At 39.9% G+C, this 13,372-nt stretch overlaps 1 long non-coding RNA gene across 4 annotated transcripts in view; it reads right to left on the bottom strand.

Moving 5' to 3' along the window:
* LOC122218575 overlaps window positions 1-10,272 on the bottom strand; it is a 40,392-nt gene extending 30,120 nt beyond the window's left edge. For all 4 annotated transcript variants that reach the window (XR_006202010.1, XR_006202011.1, XR_006202009.1 and 1 more), the window contains exons 1-2: window positions 9,804-10,272; window positions 6,817-6,912 (exon numbers count right to left, since the gene is read on the bottom strand). This is a non-coding gene — a long non-coding RNA (uncharacterized LOC122218575). The remainder of the gene's footprint in view (window positions 1-6,816; window positions 6,913-9,803) is intronic.
* Between the last annotated feature and the right edge of the window lie 3,100 nt (window positions 10,273-13,372).

Below are 13,372 nucleotides of genomic sequence, written 5' to 3' on the forward strand. Positions count from 1 at the left end.
AGTGGCACTCATGAATTTATGTTTTATCTATTGCTACTTTCACCATGGTAGTTGTAACAGACACTCTAGCTAGCAAAGGCTGAAATATTTACCACTTGATTCTTTACAGAAAAAATTGGCTGGCCCCTGCTCTAGCATGCTGAAGACAAAGAAAAACTCCCTCTGGAAATCAGTTCCATATTTTTACCTATTTTTGCCAACGGGCAAAATTTTGCTGGAGACTATAAAGGACTAGACTAGGTATTTATCTTTAAAAGACATATATGGGCAAAAGGCCCCAATTCAACGATTGATTGATAAGATCTTCTTCCATGATGACTTGGTAACAACAGCATCCTTAGAAGTGCCTCCTCGGGTGCCATTAGCATGGAATATTTAGCTCCGTCTTCTAAAAGCTGAGTAGTGACACAAAAGAAAAAAACTAATTTTCCTGGATTCCTGCAATCGCTCTAGAGAAGTCAGCTGGAATTGCCATACTTTCTAGTAAAACTCAGAGACAATGTCATAAAAAGCTGTGCCATAAAGGAGAAAAGGGTTCTGTTAACTCACTAGTAGGGCAGCGGGGTGGAGGCTAGAATGTGGCTGGTGTGGTATGCAGGACAGGTGATTTTGTGCTTTTAGTGTTACTGCTTGTAGTAACTTTGGTGTTTAAATTGGTGTTCGGCATCTTTGGTGTTCTAGAAGGCAATTTAAGAAGGGTTAATTTAAAATAGATATTGTTCTTGATAAATAACGAATCTTCCTGTCTCTAAGTGATCTTATTAACTTTGTAAAACAAGGAGAAAGTAAATGATCATAGGGACTAATCAGCAATCCCTATTATTACATTATTCATTTTTGAAAGGCTTTATTCTACTTGTCTTTCTTTCTCTGCTGCCTTCTCTCCTCCCATACATTTAAAAGTTGACTTCTTGGGGCGCCTGAGTGGCTCAGTGGGTTAAACCTCCAACTTCAGCTTAGGTCATTTTCTCTTCGTTCATGAGTTTGAGACACTATAGGCAGTGGGGAGCCTGCTTTGGGTCCTCTGTCCCCTCTCTCTGCCCCTCCCCCATTTTGTGAGCTTGCGCGCGCGCGCGCTCTCTCTCTCTCTCTCTCTCAAAAATAAATAACATTAAAAAATTTTTTTAAGTTGACTTCTTTGGGATAGATGCTCACCAATCCCTTTTCCTTTCTCACTTTAATTTTTCTACTTAGGAAAGTTCATCTTCACCTATGCTTCAAATAAAATGTTTATGCTCTAACTTAAAAAAAAATTAACCTCCAGTCCTTGCTGAAAACTCCAGACTGTAACAGTGCCTTCTCAACACTGCCACCTGAACGTCTAAAGGAGACTTCAATCTCAACACGTCCAGCAAACACTCCTGATCCTCCCATGCAAATTGGTCTTCCTCCAGGGCTTCCTGTCTTGGTAAATGTCATCCCTATGCAGCTTGGCAAACCAAAAAACTGGGACTCATCCTTGACATCCCCCTCTCCCTCCGTCCAAATAAGCATGCCCTCCGTCCAAATAAGCAAAAATGAGGCTCGTAGTTTCTTAAACATGGTGTCAGTCATAGATACCCACCTCTCTTTACCTCCATTCCCATCCTCCTAGTTTAAAGCTACCAGAATAATCCCTCATCTCTGGCTACAGACACCTAATTTTGTCTTTAGACACCATAATCTTTTCGTATGCTGTTTCCATTCCCCTCCAATCCCTGTGCAGGAGCCAAAAGAAGCATATAAAACTGCAACTTTTATTGTGTCTTCACTCTTCTTTAAATCCTTCCATGGCTTCCAACTGTTATTAAGGTGAACGACATTCCTAATGACCAAAGCCACAAGCGCTGCAAGATCTGACCTCTGCCCGCCTCACACGTCTCTTGGGATGGCAATCTTCCCTCCGTTACAGTCCCTGCCAAATTGGTCTTTTCTCATTTTCCCAAATGTTCTATTTTCTTTCAGGCTGCAGGAGCCTTCCACAGACAGCTCTCAGTTCAGCTATAACGTTACTCACGATAGAACCGCCTGGAGACCACTAACTCCATCAGAGATATAAAGCCATTGAGCCTCAGAAGGGTTCAGGTCCTCAGTCTCCACCCCTAAGCTCCCAGGAATCTCCTTTGATCCTATGCAAATTTACCCACCTTGCCCTCAGAGAACTGATCTACATTTGAAGGGATATTAAAAAGAGCAGTTTTGTTCAAACCATTTAAAAAAAAAAAACGGGGCGGGGAGGTGGGGCTTCCCTGACAATGGGTACCTTCTTCCGTTACAGTTTTTACACATCCACCTTTAGAAGTCTTCCTTCAAGACAACCTTCCTGGAACAAGTAAGACATATTCTGTGATGCTTTGCTGTCTACTGCTGCCAGAAAATTGAAAAACATATTTACAGTTTTTGCTCAGTCTGTTTCTAAAATCAGTCTTTTTTTTTTTTAGTCTGCCTTTTTAATAAAAGGTAAATGCATGTATAAAACTTTTAAAAATCGAATAATAAACAAATTTACAGGATGAAATGTAAGTTTCTTCACTGCTGATCCTTCTCCCAGAGGTAAGATTTCATTACTTACCGTTTCTTTATATTCTTCCAGAAATACTGTATGTATACACAGCATAAAACACACACACACACACACACACACACACACACACACACACACATTTATTTATAGAAATGGGGGTCCACTATATCCCTCTTTTCACCTAACTAGGAGATCAGCACACAGCGGCTTTCTCATTTCCTTACTTCAAGACTTCACTTGAAAGGAAGTGTCTTCTAGGTGATAGGTTGGAGATGGTAGCTAATACCATGGTGATAAGCATTTTGCGATTTTTAAATGCATTAAATTATCATACTGGCACCTTAAACTTACACAATGTTATGCGTCAATTACATCTCAATAAACCTGGGACAGGAAGCAAAATGGTTTTTTGTTCTATCAATTGATAGTGCCTCTAATCACTTAGGAGAACAGTTGACTTCTCCAAAAGTCATCGGATATTATCTAACTCTCTGATTTTTTTCCAGTTCGAAGGGTAAAAATTAGTATCTTGATATTTTTTTTTTGTAGGTTGCTTTGATTGCATTTCTTATTATTAGTGAGGCTGGGGCACCAGGGTGGCTCAGCATTGGACTTCAGCTCAGATCCTGACCTCATGGAGCATGAGTTCGAGTCCTGATTTGGGTTCTGTGCTGACAGCTCAGAGCCTGGACTCTGCTTCAGTTTCTGTGTCTCCCTCTCTCTCTGCCCCTCTCCTGCTCAGGCTGTGTCTCTCTCTCTCTCTCTAAAGATAAACATTAAAAAAATTATTAGTGAGGTTGAGCATTTGTTTTAATGTTTATTTTTGAGAGAGAGACAGTGTGCACGCGCTTGTGGGGAAGGGGCAGGGAGAGAGGGGGACAGAGGATCCAAAGTAGGCTTTTGAGTTGACAGCAGAAACTCAAATTCCCAAACCTGAGTGGAAGTTGGATGCTTAACCGACTGAGCCACCCAGGCGCCTGAGGCTGAGTATTCTTTCATATCATACTTTCATATCATATCATACCATATATTTATCCTTTTGTGAAGTAGCTATTCAGATATTTCACCTGTTTTTCTTAAGTAGTTGAATGTTTTCTCACTAATTTGTAAGTTTTTTATATTTCATTATCCCTCTAACACATGTATGCACACACATACACCTAGGTGATTATATACCTGCATATAAATGTCATTTTTAAATGTTTTATGATTGTATATATTTTAAGTTTATCTTTTAATTTGAAAGAGAGGAAGTGTGAGCATGAGAGGGGGAGAGGGTAGAGGGAGAATCCCAAGTAGCTCCGTGCTGTCAGCTTGGAGCCCCGTGCGGGGCTGGACCTCATAAACCGTGAGATCGTGACTGGAGCCGAAATCAAGAATCAGACGCCTAAGCAACTGAGCCACCCAGGGGCCCCATGATTATATTTTTATATTTAAATCTTTGATGTCTCTTTTATGAAAGAGAGGGATTTGGTGATAAGCAGTGAGTAATGATAGCTGGTAAGTTTTAAATAGCAATTATCCTTTTACCAAAGGAATTTAAGGAGTTTACAACAGTGATTAAGTGAGTATGTGTTTGTCCTCTCTATGTAACAACAAATTCCTTGGTGGTAGTGGCCAAGCCTATTTTATTCATTTAATTTGTCCTTAGCATTCAGAAAAGTGCTTCACACGCAGCAGACTCAGGAATTATATTCATTCATTTATTTGATAAAATGAATACATTCCTAAAATAGCACTTAATTTTAAAATTATGTTAGTAACTCATATACATTATAAAACATGGAAAATAACAACAGTATAAAGAGAAACATAAAGAAGATGTTCAAATTTGCTTGCAAGCCATCCAGAAATAACTGTGACTAACATTCAGCGAATTGTCCTTCCTATCATTTTGTCTATGTCATATACTATTGGGGTAAAGATAGCATAGCAGACAGTTTTGTTTTTTCTGCCATCAAGTATGTATTTGGGGAACTCACCTTATCCCACACTTGTTCAGTATGTGTATTTTCTTTTTCTTTTTTTAAAGTTTATTTTATTTTTTATTTGTTTTAAAGTTTATTTTGTGTATGTGTGAGAGAGAGCGCGCACGCAGGGAAGGGGCAGAGAGAAAGGGAGAGAGAGAATCCGAAGCAGGCTCCATGTTCAGTTTGGAGCCCCCCTCGGGGCTCGATCCCATGACTGTGAGATCGTGAACTGAACTGTTATCAAGAGTTGGTCGCTTAATCGAGTGGGTCACCCGGGCACCCCTCTTTTTTTCTTTTAATGAGTTGTTCTAAAACTCGGTTTCCTTCCTTTCTTCCTTATCAAAGTACAATTGACACACATTACGTTAGTTTTAGGTGAGGTAAGTGTATTTTCAACCCAGACTAGGTTAGTTAGTCCCTCTCCTGGGAATGCTGGGAAAGGGGATTGTTTTGTTGCTATTTTTATTTTTTACTGGGATTTTACAGTAATGTGAGGTTGATACGAAGGTGGAGCTGTTGGTGGCTCTCCAGCTGCAGGGTGAATAGTTCCTGCCCACAGAACAAAGCCCACAGAGTGCAAAGAGATGGAGAGAGAGACCTGGGAACATTGCTTCAGAACCTAGATCCAGCTATGCCTGAAACAACTTCCTATTTATGTGAACCAATATGTTCCTTTTTGGTTTCACCTAGTTGGAGTTGTGTTTCTGTCACTTTCACCTGAAATAATTGTAACTAAAATAGGGGTAGTTTCGATAGAATTTCATGGTGCTATGGGCAGGGACCTACAAACACCTGACTCCTGACTTCCTCCTTTCAGAGTTCTGGAGGGAGGAGGTTAGGGATATGAATACACAAAGAAAAGAAGAATAAAATCAGAAAATATTTTTAGCTCACTGGGTAATGAATAATTCCTGAGGGGATCAGGTAAAAGTGAGTCAGGGACTGGACAGTGCCCTAGACAGAATCTCTCTCTTCCCTTGAGACTCTATATATTGCAATATTAGCTGTCAGGTTGTTTTTATTTTATATCCCCATCAGATGGGACTGAGTTTTATATAATGAAGATTAGAGAAGCTAATTAAGTGGATTTAGAATTTAATATACAGAGGTTTTACAGCCAAAGAGGCTCCAAATAGATGAGTAACTTGTCCTGATAGGGACAGACAGGAGTCATACTATTGGAATTTTATCATTTATAATCTAGCAATGATAGCATGATATGTTCATATAGTTTTAAGAGGTAAATGCAAGTATGAGAAATTTCAATGCACAGTCAACTGAGCTGAGAGTGGAGTTCATAAATAAAAGTTTTCCTTAAGTTTCCATACGGCAACTCAGTTGCAGTTATTTGATCGTCATGAAAGACAAATTCATGAATGGAGAAATGTTACCCATTCTTTGGCTTATTTTTTCATCCATCGATTCATTCAACAAATATTTATGGAGTGCCTATGGAATACTAGGCATTGTTCAGGTGCTGGGCTTACAGTAATACAGAAGACAAAGGCATTTCTTTCTTGGAACAGACATTCAGAAGCATCTCAGTCATATTGAACTGAACTTGGAATGTACATACATCTGGGCACCTGGGTGGCTCGTTGACTGTCTGACTCTGTATTTCAGCTTGGGTCATGATCCTGAACCGTGTTGGACTCCATGCTGAGCATGGAGCCTGCCTGTGATTCTCTCTCTCTCTCTCTCTCTCTCTCTCTTTCTCTCTCTCTCCACCCCCCCATCGCCACTCTCCCCCACTCTCTCACATTCCTTTCTCTCTCTAAAACAGAGAGAGAGAGAGAGAGAGAGAGAGAGAGAAGATACGTGTATCTGTATGACAAGTGTTCACTTGCAGAGAGATGAGGACAATTGAGGTAATTACCTGGATAAATAGAACTGTAAAACTCAGTCCGTGTGGAGAACACAGGCTTGCTTTTTCCTGAATTTTCTGTATGATTCCCTCCCTCAATTCTCCATTTTGCCTTCCTAGTAGAATCACTGTCTAAAAATGTCCACTGCACTAATTTTGCTGGAATCTAGAGATCCAGAGATGAAAGAAGCTGTATATATGTAATTGTAATGTGGTGTTATTAACAATGAGATGCTTTTGCAGCTTCTAATGTTTATAATGATATGTTATGGTTACATAGAAAGTTTTTCCCAGTGATTTCTTCCAGGCATTACTTCTTTGCCTGTCCAATATTCCTAGAATATAGGAGGTAATTATTAGTCCCTCGATTCTGCAGGTAGAGAAACTGAGACATTAAGTGAGTGACTTATTTAAATCATAACTTGTGACCAGATTATAAGAAAGTCTCATTATAGGCTTATAAGGGAAACCAACCATACCTGCAGTCTTTCCAGTTCTTCTGTTCTGGATTTTATTTGAACCAAAGGTATGACCTGAGATACCTCTGTACAGCCTGTAGGTTTCAGCTTCTCCATCTGGAATATGAGGCAATGGGCTAGATTCAGGTTCAGTAGGTTCAATAGGCACCGATCGTGCAACTCATGTGCCAGGTGCCTTCAGTGTTGTCATACTTAATTAAATTAAATTTTAAATTAAATTTATATTAAATCTTGCAACAGATGAAGAAATTCAGGCACCAAGATGTTAGGTAAGTTGCCTAAGGTAACCCAGCTAAGGATAGAGTCGGTATATTAATCCAGACTTCCTGACTTCACTTTTTCCTCCGTATTTTCACACTTCTTCTGTATTTTAGCATGCTATAGAGTTATACAAACTATACATGCATTTTGACTCATTGACATATAAACTAAAACAGTCCTGTTACCCCAAATGCAGGTAACGTAAGGAGAGCAATAACTAATATATCTGAATTAAAAGTTAAAAATTTGACTGAGTTTATATAACCTAATTTTATGATTTAGCAATGTTTGAGGCTTTTGGGTGACATAGGAGGGTGTTTAGAAATGTGTTACAAAAAAAAGCACGTTACAGAAATCCAAATACCACAATGTTCAATGTGTTATCGATATACTGATTCAGAGGTTGATTCAAAGTAATGATTATTTTGTTGAGAAATGTATAACTTCAAATATATCTTCCCATTCTGTACAGCTCAACAAATGGATTTTGACATGTTAACTAACACTAAGGAAGAAGGAAGCTACTGGGTTCTTAAAAATATAGATGGAAATTTATGACTGACCTATCTCCTACTATGTCTATGATTAATAGTAATTGGTGGATAGGTTTTGACCATTATAGTTGGCACATAGGACCAAAACTTGTAATAACATAAATAGGTGATATAACAAGGCAGGTTATTTACATCGTCTTTGGGAGGTAGGTCTCAGGCAATACTGCTATTTGAAGAAGCTAGCCACATCTCTGGTGTGAGCTATATTTCTAAATTTCCCCAAAGTCTGTTGTTTCATCTGTCATGTAATGTGTTTTCTGTGTTATTTTAAAACATTTAACTCTGCTATAAAAACAGAAAAACAAGGAGAGTAGATGACACTAGGTAGAGAAGCAAATCGCTTATGAGACATGATAGATTCAGGAAAGGAAAGGAGAGAACATGAGCAGAAAACAGATAAAAATGATGGGACAAATGAGAAAATGACTTCTAGGCAGAAAAGGATTGAAGAACTGAGGATGCACCAGATATTTATGGTTCAATAAACAGGGGTGGCATATAAGGCACTCAATATTTATCGGGTTGAGAACAAGCTACCCCCTGGCGATACCCAATCTGACCCTGCGTGTCCTCTGTCCAAGCAGCACAGATAAGACCCACAGCTGCTTAGCAGACAAGTCGTAACTGTGCTCAGGCACAATTGTCCCCACATCCCTCTAATAGAACAAGGGAGATGCTGGCCCCAGATACGTTCCGTCTGTTGGATCTCTTTGCTCAAACTTCAGCTCTGCTCCTTGTAACTATACCAGCAGTGGGAAGATTGATTTGTCTGAGTTAGAAAACAGACAGACGGATAGACGGACTCCAACAGTTCAAATGAACACCATGTGGCCCAGGGTCCAGGGGGTGTTCCATCTGTCACATTTTATTCTATGTGGGTTGACCAACCCCACCTCTTTCCCCTGCTTCTCACCAAGTGCTTTATCATATTTCTTTTTAATTTTTTTGTGAGAGAGATAGAGACAGGAGGAGAGGGTAGAGGGAGAGAGAATCCCAAGCTGGCTCCACACTCAACAGGGAGCTCAATGCAGGGCTTGGTCCCACGACCCTGGGAAACCAAGAGTCAGACACTCAACCGACTGAGCCACTCAGGTGCCCCTCTCACCAAGTGCTTTAAATGAATGTAATCAACTGCGTGATTTGAGTGTCTTTAGCTGAATGGTGGGCCTTCCACAAAACTCTGTGTAACCGACCTCATCGTGTGTTTGGAGGCTACTAGGTAATTCCTCACATGGCACGGCTGGCCAATTTTTGCCTCATATTTCTTCTTTGTATTTACAACTGATGGTAATTACACTGGAGTGGGCAAAGAATATACTATTTCAGAAAGATATTTGGTCATCTAAAGAGAGCATTTAACTGTCACGGCGATACATTCCAATAATAGTCTGGCTGCAGCAGACAAACAAGAAAAGAATTCATGGTTCAGCAGGATAAAATCATAGTGCTTAAAAGCTGGTTCTAGTTCAAACTCATTTCAAAAGATGAGATTTAGTGACTTGTCGAAGATCACTATTTCTAGTAACTAGTAAGCCAGAACAGGAGCCAATGCTGTCTAAAGAGGCTAGGGGGTGATTTGAGACACTACTGCTGTTCCTATCTGGGTCCTGGGTAATGACTGAGCATGCGTTCCAGCACAAGTTATGTAACGACTAAAAATATAAACTACAGCTGTGAGTTTAATGGATTAACATTATGTGTGTTTTTTTAATGTTTATTTATTTTTGAGAGAGAGAGAGAGACAGAGGGTGAGTGGGGGAGGGGCAGAGAGAGAGGGAAACACAGAATCCGAAGCAGGCTGCAGGCTCCGAGCTGTCAGCACAGAGTCCGACTTGGGGCTCGAACCCACGAACCGTGAGATCATGACCTGAGCCAAAGTCAGACGCTTGACCAACTGAGCCTCCCAGGAGCTCCAATAGATTAACACTAAATAATGCAAAAATATACAGAGAATGTCTGTTTATTAACAGGGTTTATAGAGGTATCACTGAGACATTTCAAGTCCCTAAAATTTCTCTTCTTTCCCAAATAGCTGTCAACTTAATCATGACATTACACATTGCCCTTTGATTCTAGAAGACCGAACTTTAGTCAGCCTCAAGTTAGTTGATTTTAGCTGGACATTCTTGCCCAGTTATCAAAAATATTTAATTCACAAAAGCTTTTACTCACCAGCTAATGCATATGAAGAACCGTATTGGATGTTTGGAACATGAAAATGACCAAAATTTAAGCTACTGAATCAACAAACACTTTGGATTTCCTTCCATGTGCCAGACACTGTTCTAGGAACTAGAAAACCACAGTAACCATGCATTAAGCCAGAGAATATTCATTACCAATAAAAATAAGGCTTGATTGCCAGCCCAAGTATGATCTCAATGACCCAAATGGTGGTTTTCTCTTTCCGATTCCTCCTATTATTTTGGAATTTTCCTTCAGACTTCTTGCCTAGTGGTCACAAAATACATGCTTCAGCTCCAGGTCTCCTGTCCCCACAATATGATCTCTAAAGCAGGGAGAATGAGGGTGCTGGGAGAGATATTCTCTTATAAGTATCACACAGGGCCCCTGCTTTGGTGGCTCGCTGGGTTAAGCATTGGACCTCAGCTCAGGTCATGATGTCACAATTCATGAGTTGAGGCCCTGCATGGGGTGACCTTGAGCCCTGCTTGGGGTGAACACAAGCCCCACTTTGGGTGAGCCCTGCTTCTTTTTCTCCCTCTCTCTCCCTCCCTCTCTGCCCCTCATGGGATTCTCTCTCTCTCTGCCCCTTACTCATTTGCACCCTCTTTGTCTCAAAGCAAGAAAGAAAGCAAGAAAGCAAGAAAGAAAGCAAGAAAAAGTCTGTCACACAGACAATTCCTGTCCTGAGGTTTCTCTGCAGACATCCCCTCACATTGGTGTTGACGAGGAGAACTTTCTGTGATGTTGAAACTATTCTATAGTCTGTGCTGTCCAAAATGGTGTTCACCAGCCACATATAGGTAGTGGGCACTTGGGTTGTGGCTAGCATGTTGAAGGAACTGAATTTTTAGTTTAATTGTAATTAATTTAAATTTAAATACTCACATGTATCTAATGTCTACCATATTGGACAGCATAACTTCTGATTCTTTTTGGCTAGAATGAGGTCACCAAAAGTTTGGGCAAGGGAGGCGGGGAAAATGATTAGCTTTTTCAGTCTCTAAGGGAGAAAAGATTTGGGAATGGATGCTTGGCAGAAACAAGTGTCTGTGATAAAAAGGAGATAAGACAGTGTCATAGAGCTGGTGTCATGTGGGAGACTAAGGACAGAAAAATGTAAACAAATAAATTTTAAAAGGTAGCTATCTTCAGGTTTGAACAAGCCATGTTATCTAGACTCCGTTTAGATGATTGGTCCAGATTTCAGAGTAACTTAATAGGGAGTGATTAGAGGTGGGCGTAATTTAAGAAGGCGGTTGGAAAAGCCTCTAGGAGCTAATAGTTTGGTAGAGGAGGAAGACAAAGCATGTAAAATAAATTGTTAACAATAAACAGGGTGGCATCTGTGTATATACACACATATTTATTACATATTCACACATACATAGTTATACACTGTCCCTATTAGGAGGAGAAACAAAGTATTTTGGAGTGTTTCTCTGGTGTCTCCCACAAGCCTTACATAATATAGCAAGACAAGATTGGTAGCATAGAAGCTTTGGAATGTGGTCCACCTACCATCCTTAAAGCAACAGTTGGTGCAACATAGCTTTACTACTGGACTGTGGGTACATGAATATGGTTAATGAGCAATTTCTCAGTTTCTATAGGATGTTCTAAAGTGGGAAATCACAAACACAGTGAAAACTTTGAAAGGATCTCTTAAGTCCTACAACTTCAAATCCTATGATATTCATGATGCCTGAGGGGGGATCAGCAGTAGATAGACCTGTCTGGCAAGAGGCTGTCGGGCCTGGGGTAGAATAATTAAAGCACGGTTTTTGATCTGACGCAGGGTAAGTGATGGTAAGTTTCAGACAGTATCATCCTCTATTTTTGTACATGTGGAAGGGACTTCTTGCCATTTCCTTACAAACCCATAGTGGTACAGAAATGATAATAACAAGGGGTCCTGTGGTTCAAAGGACTACAGTGTTGAGAGATATTTTTTCTAAAGTTCTTGCCAGCCTTAATACACTACTAACTTGTGATCTATAATGATTTTTAATTTTCAGAGATAGTATGAGTGATTCCTGTACAAGAATGGCTGAAATTGTCCATGTAGTAAAACATTTCATTTCCTCTGTATTTCTCCTTGGATGAGTGGTACTACTTGAGTTTTTTTTTGTTTTTTTTTTTTTAAGTTTGTTTATTTACCGAGAGAGAGAGAGAGAGAGAGAGAGAGAAAGAGAGCGCGCTGGGAAGGGGTAGAGAGAGGGAGAAAGAGAATCCCAAGCAGGCTCCACACTGCCAACTCAGAGCCCACCTCGGGGCTCCAGCTCATGAACCGTGAGATTATGACCTGAGCCGAAATCTAGAGTCAGATACTTAACTGACTGAGACACCCAGGTGCCCCCCACTTGAGATTCTTTTTCTTAAATTCTATACTTTATATAACTTTTTCAACTGCAGTGAAGTAAACAGAGGCTATGTACCAAATTGATGTTAGTGCTTGTGGCAAATTTCAAAATAGACATGCACATTTATTTCAACTATAGACTGACATAAAGTATGTGAAAATATGCAGATTCTAAGTTCAAATGACAATTTGTAGCTATGACAATAGTAGCATGACTATTAAAAACTTCCATTTTGCCACAGTAAGAAGTATTTAATTTTTTTATGTTTATTTATTTATTTTTGAGAGAGAGAAAGAGAGAGAGAGAATCCCAAGCAGGCTGTGTGCTGTTGCTGTCGACCCCACAAACCTTGAGATCATGACCTGAGCCGAAATCGAGATTCAGATGTTTACCTGATTGAGTCACCCAGGTGCCCTAAGAAGTTTTTACTTTTATAAAGAAAAGGGATGATGATGATAATATCTTTGTTAGTGGATAATAGTTCTTTATATAAATTCAAAAGAAATGTAAACAATTTTGCCTACTTAACACAGAGGCATTTTTTTTTTCTTTGCCTTCTAGCTGATTTACAGATTGAAAGCTACTTCATGCTGATGATGAGCTGCCACTTTTTGTACCCATCAGTGTGGAGATCTGCATTGTTCAATGTCACCTGCCACTTTTTGTACCCATCAGTGTGGAGATCTGCATTGTTCAACGGAGTAGCCATTAGGCACCTTGGGCTATTTAAACTCAATTTAAATTAATTAAACTTAAACAAAATGAAACATTATCTTACCTCACACAGGCTCCATATCACGTGTTAAACACCCACTTGCAGCTGCCATATTGGACAACACAGACCTGGAATATTTCTATCACCTAATGTACTATTAGCAATGGATACTGTTGGGTTTATATGGTTGAATCTCAAAAAATGTTGGTCAGATGAAGTGCTATTCAAACATGACTGCAAGACTGTACGTTATATCATTTATTTCCAATGCGAAAGTTCTAGTCATAGATTTCTGGGAATTGGTCCCTGGGATAAACTCTGCAGGGGCCCCAGACCCAGACAAGAAAAGCCCCGGGGTTCTGCATTTTAGAGGCCACCATTTTAGCTCACCTCCCCAAAGGGAAAAATTCCCCAAGACCAACGGATGTGTTCCCCAAGAGCCTGTGTCCGCTTCCTGATTGTAGACCTTGTCCAAGGTA

The sequence above is a fragment of the Panthera leo genome, chromosome B1 (assembly GCF_018350215.1).
Source record: "Panthera leo isolate Ple1 chromosome B1, P.leo_Ple1_pat1.1, whole genome shotgun sequence".
In the NCBI taxonomy this organism is placed as follows: Eukaryota; Metazoa; Chordata; class Mammalia; order Carnivora; family Felidae; genus Panthera; species Panthera leo.